Source organism: Protopterus annectens, chromosome 5.part1 (assembly GCF_019279795.1).
Source record: "Protopterus annectens isolate FY-2018-M chromosome 5.part1, PAN1.0, whole genome shotgun sequence".
Classification (NCBI taxonomy): domain Eukaryota; kingdom Metazoa; phylum Chordata; order Ceratodontiformes; family Protopteridae; genus Protopterus; species Protopterus annectens.
The window spans coordinates 424,141,459-424,148,142 of NC_056736.1; positions in this window are offsets into that span (position 1 = coordinate 424,141,459).

A 6,684-nucleotide genomic window follows, 5' to 3' on the forward strand; every position below is an offset into this window, starting at 1 on the left:
AGAGAAACTCCAGCCATGTTGTAAGACCTGCTTATGCTAGCAAGAAGCTTGCTGGAAGAGCGAAGAGAATTTAGATTTTTGTATGGGATTATGAGATTGGAAAGTATAGGGGTGCTGTAAGGTTTATAAAATATCTTGTGGGCAATGATGAGTTGGGAGAGTTTCAATTGGTTTTGAAATTCAAGCCAGCCTAGCTGTGTTAGATTCAGACAGTGGTGAGTTCTAAAAGGATTTCCGGAGGCAAATCTGGCAATGTTATTATAGGAATTAGCTAGTTTGATGAGATTATTTTTCTTTAGATTAGTATATATTGGTGAGGCATACAGAAGAATTGAAATTAAATGGGAGTGTGCAATCTTAGTTCTGGCTATTGGTGTTAGGAAAGGTTTAATTCTATATAAGGAGCCTATTTTTCTGTTGACAGTTTTGATGGTGTTATTTATGTGGCTGTCAAATGTAAGGTTATTGTCAATAGTAATTCCTAGCAATTTAGTGGTAGAATCGGGGAATATACTTGTGCCATTATTGGAGATGACGGAGAAATCTATAGGTTCATAGGTTCATAGGTTTATACTAGGCTATCTGCCCTAAGGCATTTATAAGCCTAGCCCAAATTTTTGTGGCTTACGCCACCCCTTATATGAAAAAATATTGTGCCCATTAGTTTGTTGTGCCTCTGTCCAGCAGTGAAACAGAGATGATTCCCACGATCTCCCATCCACAGGTCTAGATTTCTCTTGAACAGAGTCAGCGAGGTGCTCTGCCTCACATGGACCGGGATTTTATTCCACAGCATAGGGAGTCTCTGAGTGATAAATCTATCCCTCCAGCACGTCCTATTTATATCCGTGCTAAGGTTTAAGTTGCTTGCTCTAGTGGTTTTGGTGGATTTGGATTTTTGAGGTGGAGCATGTCCATTAATTCCGGGTTGGACATGGCCTTGTATGTCAGGCACATGTCACCTCTGAGCAGACGGTATGCGACTGAATAGAGCTGGAGTTTCTTCAATCTGGCAGCATATGACAGATTTTGGAGTCCTTTATCCTTTTGGTGAGGAACTTTTGGGGTCTCTCCAATTGCTGCAGATGTCGGGTGAGATACATCCTGAATGGGGCATTGTACTCGATCATTGGTCTGATAAGTGAAGAGTACAGGGGAACAATGATCTCACTAGATCTGGATGTGAATCCCTTCATGATCAGGTGGGCAATGTAGAAGGTCTTTCTAACCACTTTAGCAATGTGAGTGTCAAAAGAAAGGCCACTGTCAACCTGGGTCCCCAGGTCCCTGATAACCTCTTCTGTGCTTAGTGGATTGCCACCTATATGGTAGCATGGGGTTACCTTGTTTTTCCCAAAGGGTATGACTATACATTTTTTGGTGTTTAACTTCAAGCCATGGCTCTGGCACCAGCTATCTGTTTCCGTGAGTCCCTTCTGAAGGATATCCGTGTCCGATGCACTTTCCACTATGGTGCCCAGTTAGCAGTCGTCTGCAAACTTTGTCAGCCAAAGTCCTCCCATGTTGGTCTGTACTTCTGAGAAGTAGATGCCAAACAATATGTGGGACACCACTTGTGACCGGCTTGGAGTCTGACATAGCGCCAGCAACTCTAACCCTGTGGGTTCTGTCCTTAAGCCAGTTTGCAACCCATCTTGTGACATATGGGTTTACATTTAAGCTGGTAAGTTTTTCTACAATACTCGAGTGGGGTATTGTGTCGAAAGCCTTTGCAAGGTCAAGGTAGGCTGTATGGACTGCCTTTCCCTCATCAATGGCCTTGGTTCATAGGTTCATAGGTTCATACTAGGCTATCTGCCCGAGGGCATTTACAAGCCTAGCCCATAGTTTTGTGGCTTACGCCACCCCTTTAGTATGGGGAACTATACCCATTATTTTGCTGTGCCTCTGTCGAGCAGTGACACTGAGGTAATCCCTGGGGTATATCTGAGATCTCCCATCCATTGGTCAAGATTTCTCTTGAACAAGGCCAGTGAGGTGCTCTGCCTCACATATACCGGGATTTTATTCCACAGCATAGGGAGTCTTTGGGTGATGAATCTATCCCTCCAGCACGTCCTATTAATAGCCGTGTCGAGGTTTAAGTCTCCCGCCCTTTGGGGGAGGATTTGCTGGTGGGTGTGAAGAGAAGGAGTTTAGTTTTTTTGGCATTGAACAGGAGGCAACGTTTAGTGAACCATGTTTCAACTATGTTGAAAACATTCCGAATAAGAGAATGTAGATCAGTTGGGGAGTTTGCTGAGCATATTAGTGTAGAATCATCTGCATATTGAATGCAGGTGGCTTGTGGAATGGCTACATGGAGGTCGTTGATAAACAGTGAGAAAAGAAGTGAACCGAGAATAGAGCCCTGAGGGACTCCGAGTGTGACAGGCAGAAGGGATGATATATTATTTTCCCAAAGAACTGCCTGTTGCCTATTGGTAAGGTAGGACTTGAACCATTTAACTGCCAGACAGTCAAGGGAAAGGGATTCAAGAATGTTGATAAGAAGGGTATGGTTTACCATGTCAAATGCTTTTGACAGGTCAATAAAGAGTGCAGAAGAGAGGTTGTTGTTATTACGATTTCTATTGATGGCTTCTGTAAAGGATAATAGGGCAGTTGTGGTGCTATGGGATGGCCTAAAGACATGCTGACAGTTTGCTATGATGTTATGTTGAGATAAATGGTTTAAAAATTGTTGGTGAATGCATTTTTCCATATTTTTTGCTAGGGGTGATACTAGAGCTATTGGCCGGTAGTTGGAATAATCATTAGTGGTACCCCCTTTGTGTAGGGGGATAGTATGGGAGATTTTCCAGATGTCTGGAACTATTCTTTCTTTAATGGTTCTATTTATGAGGATGGATATGGGATAAGAAATTACTTTGGCTGCTTTTTGCAGGTATTCAGATGGTAGCTGGTCAGCAGAAGGAGTACAAGGTTTAAGTTTTTGGATGTATTTATAGATGAGAGTGGTTGAGATGGGTTTCAGATGGAATGTTGGAAGAGTGCCAGGTATGGTGGAGGGGAAGCTTGAGTTGTCAGGGACTAGTTGACTGGCTAGTGCTGTATGGTCTCTGTGAAGAAGGTATTGAAGGTATTGGCAGTTTGGTGGGGGGTGTTTTGTTCGGCCTGGGATGGGGTAGGTGTACGTGAGTGGCCTGGGTTTAGGAGTTTATTTATACTAGACCAGAACTTTTGGGGATTGTTTTGGTGATTTTCCTGTAACTTACAGTAGTAGTTCTTTTTGTCTGTAAGTATTGCCTTTTTTGTAATATTTATTAAATGCTTAAAGGTTTGTTCATCTGAGATAATTTTGTTAGCTCTCTATTTAGCCCAAGCCTTGTTCCTAAGTAACATATTTTGTCTGGTTTCTTTAGAAAGCCAGGGGGCAGGCTTGGACTTCATTCTAATGGACCGTTTGGGTGCGTGCCTTGTTAACTAGTGTGTAACAGTAGTATCAAACAGTATTCAAAGTGTTACAGCTCTAGATATGGAATGTGTGATGTAGGGGTCAAAACATCTGCGGTCAAATTGTCCTGTACCCTAGTTATTTAATTTAATTTTATAGTTTTGTACTCTTTTTTAACATAAAATGATCCTGTGCCCCTTTTTCTTGTGAGAAGTGTAAACTAAGTGACTAATTAAGATCATTGACTAAAAAGATATTAGGGCTTTACCACTGCACACCATAAAACAAACTTACTCTTTTACTGTAATTTTTCTTTTTTTTTTCATTTGTTTTGTCCCCATACCTTCTGACCATTAGCTTTCCTCTGCTGCTCTGTCACCCATTCATTTCTTGTCACCCCACACTGCCACATCACCCTTTGGAGGGAATCACTAGCTTCCATTGAAGGTCTGCTCAGAGGTGCATATACCTGTAGGCAACTCAAGTTTCGAGATTAGGATGAGATGTATTGGAGGCCATGATCTGTACAACAGTGATAGTTACAATTTCTTACTGTGCTGTTGGAGCTCCCTGTAGTCGTGTGAAATTTCATCCCATAACATGCACGTCCTTGTGCACTTGTGCAAGCACCAGCTGCTGAATATGGTGCACCACCACACTGACTGAGCCTGTCACTGATCCTCTGTGCTGTACCTGCCTTGATGACAGGCTTTCATCCAATATAAAATGTGCTAATATTTCAGTACACCAAGCAGTCATTCATCCCCCAGGAAAGACTTATAGTGGCTGATACTGGCCACCCTCCTGGTGGACTAGCATTGCCTGTTCACTCCCACCGTTGGCTGCTGAATTGCTCAGGTGACTAACTGATTCCAGGTCATCTTGGTTCCCATCAGAGCTTCGGCCCTCTGTACCATGCAGCCTACCAGTTCCTGTTATTTTTGATCTAAATACCAAATAACCAGATGTCACTGAAAATTAACCTGGTTCAGTCCAGATAAGTATTTACAGTCCCCCAAAAGTAAGACATCTGAATATGATGGCTAACTGTCAGAATATGTGTTGTGGGGATGAAGATGTCATTTAATGAGAATGATGGGAATGAATTCAAACTCGATCTGAAGAACATTGTATTAAGCTGCTACAATGTATGGATAATTTTACACTCTTACTGGTTTAGAGATCATGGATTAGATTGTAGATTCTGTGCGGAAAACATTTGATTGTTTGTAAAGTGCAATATATGAAGTCATGTGATATAGAAATAGCACAGATAAAACCACTACCTGGAATTATGGGCTTGTACTGGTGTCCTAGGGTGCTTCTTTCTGTTCAGTGCATCTTCACAGAAGGATGAAATCCTAATGACAGCATAGATCACAAAAGTTCCCATTAGATGGCGATACTCTAGTCTACACAGATTATTGTATTTCACTATTAAATGAATGTCATGAAAGAAAGGCTTCAAGCAGTTTTATACAGCTACAGGCCTAGTGGAATTTGTAAAGGATTCAGCCTTTTTGAATGCATGCTTTAGAATAGACAGGAAATACTTATGTTCCTGGTGGAAGCTTAACTAGTTGTAATGGAAGGATAACTGTTGAATACAGTTGGCATTACACGTGACTTGGCAGTTAATAGAGTGGAAGCCCTTACTATTAATTTAGAGCCTTCCCTGTTCCCTGGGAGGTGCCTTAATTTCTACTTGTGTGCAATCTATAGCACCCAGTACTTCAGGGTAGTGTGCTACAGGGTAGAATTCCTGCATATTTCTAGCTCTATCCCCAAGAGTATGGGGAAAATATATGTGGACAATATTATGTTGGAGCATAGCATTCAAGAATTGATAGTGGATTCTGGATGTTGATGCCTGTGACACCCACAGGATCACCTGTTGGTCTTTGAAAGGTACCTGTAGCAAAGATTCTAAGTGCTACACATCCCTTTGTCTCCAGTGGGATGGCTTCCCCTCATTTTGCCCTAGCTCTGAGTTGAGGATAACAGAGGTTGCAGCATTCCTATGGTGTGTCTTTATCCACGCTGTAGTGCTATACAATTTCCACATTATATAGATTGTGATAAGGTACCAGGGGTCTGAAAACTCTTTTCCTTCTTGGCCTTGGTCTATTAGCAGCAGCAGCAGCATAGTCTTCAGCCTGTTGCTCATACAAATGAGTTAAAGCAGCAGCAACCCCTAACATTCTTTCTGTGTGGACTCCTTTCCATGGCTGTATTCCAGTAAGTTTTGGAATTCAGAGGGAAAACCAGCAATGAGTCTACATGGTTGCTTTATAGCTTGCTGAATAGTTCCTCCATTTTGGATTGGTTGATTAGTATGCAATTCAGCTGCTTATGCTGTAATTTGCATGCCATGGTGTTTACCTTGTTTGTGCGGTGGTATGCGAATCTATGCACAGTGTAGAGTCATTTATCACAGTGTACCATGACATGCATATGGTGGCCGTATGTGTATATCTGGTTCTACCTGACTTCACCGACACGCCGGAACATCGACAGCGAAATCGGGAGCCGCAGAAGAGTGCAGAAGACCGACGCACGGGACCCAGAAGATCGACAGTGCAGAAGACCGACCCGACGGATGAAAGCACCGGCGCTGAGGATGCCGAAATGGGAAAAGGCTGTGTAAGTATGACGGACGTTAGGGTGCGAGTAAGGTAAGTGTGGATAGGGGTGGGTTAAGTGAGTTAGGGTTAGGGCCGGGCTCAGGTAAGTGCTGTCTTGAATGTGTTTGGGTTAGGGGCGGATAAGTGAGTTAGGGTTAGATTGTGTTTGGGTTAGGGCGGGATAAGTGAGTTAGGGTTAGGAGCGGTCAGGTAAGTGACGGACCTTAGGGTTAGGGTTTGGGTCAGGGTTGTAGGTAGTTGTGTATGTGAGGTTTAGTGTGGGTTTGCAGGGATTTTGGTGTGCTTGTGTTGTGTATGTGGTTTTGGATGGGGAATGTGTTTTGTTTGTTGATTGTGGTGTGTGAAGTGTATAAGGTTTCGTGTTTGTGTAGGTTATTTCGTTGTCGGGCATGTGGATTTTCGTGTTTTTGTACTGTCGGTTATGTGGTTTCGGTGATTGCGTTGTCGGTGTTGTGGTGTTTCGGTGAAGTCAGGTAGAACCGTATATCTATATATATCTATATATATATATATATATATATATATCCACACACACACACACACACACACACACACACACACACACACACACACACACACACACACACATATATGTGTGTATAGTAATATAATGAGGTAAAC